Raw genomic sequence first — 636 nt, forward strand, 5'->3', positions numbered from 1 at the left:
GCATGGACAGGCTCTAGTCTACGTACTACACTTCCCCTTAGATCTTGGTGTAAAACTACTGTATCTCTGCAACAAACTCACAGGCCGTAGTTACTGTAGCTCAGTGTGTGGGAGAGAGAGGGTGTACAGTATATCCTTGTGTACATGAAGTAATCCTTGTTGAAAAGCATGCAGATGCATCTGTGTGATTTGAGAGATTTACAGACGGATCCCCCACCGCAGATGAACTAGATCTGTGGTGTATGCATTGCTATGAGTGTCCAAATGAGGCCAGAGTATGCAGCTGTAGAGAGGTCTCATACGAGTACAAGCTGTAAGCTCTCAGGCAAGGCTTTATACCAGGATCGACCTCTGTTTAACACGTCTTTCAACCAGCTGTCAAGCTAAACATGAACTATGTACGATATCGGCTTCTCTAAATGACACACAATATGGCTGTACTGTGCACAGCTTGTTGCGCTTTACCTGTCCTTAGGAGGTGTTGTTAAACGTGACATGAACACATTATGTCATGAACTTAAGGGCGGCAATATTACGACTGCCTTTTGAAATATTGTCACCGTTTTTCTAGATCCTAGTAACACATAATAAATTTAAAGAATGTATCATACAGGTAAGAGGTGAACTGTCCTTATA

The sequence above is a fragment of the Monopterus albus genome, unplaced genomic scaffold, assembly GCF_001952655.1.
Source record: "Monopterus albus unplaced genomic scaffold, M_albus_1.0 scaffold75.1, whole genome shotgun sequence".
NCBI lineage: Eukaryota > Metazoa > Chordata > Actinopteri > Synbranchiformes > Synbranchidae > Monopterus > Monopterus albus.